Source organism: Calidris pugnax, unplaced genomic scaffold, assembly GCF_001431845.1.
Source record: "Calidris pugnax isolate Ruff unplaced genomic scaffold, ASM143184v1 scaffold120, whole genome shotgun sequence".
NCBI lineage: Eukaryota > Metazoa > Chordata > Aves > Charadriiformes > Scolopacidae > Calidris > Calidris pugnax.
In genome coordinates, this window is record NW_015090867.1 from 392,329 (window position 1) to 392,579 (window position 251).

The following is a 251-nucleotide window of genomic DNA, read 5'->3' on the forward strand; positions in this document are numbered from 1 at the left end:
GTGGAGCCCCCCCCCCCAACCCCACACTCCTCCCACCCGTGGGTCAAGACAGAGAAGGGCTCAACGTCACTCGGTTTTTAATTTACGGGGAAAAAAAAAATAAATCAATCTATAAAATAATAAAATATGGGGGTTGGTGTCAGTTAAACACGAGCCACGATTATTTCCTGTTGGAATTTAACCCGTGCGTTAATTCCAGTTTAAGGAGCATCCCCAGCTCCGGTGCCCCGGGGGGGGGGGGGGCCCGGAGG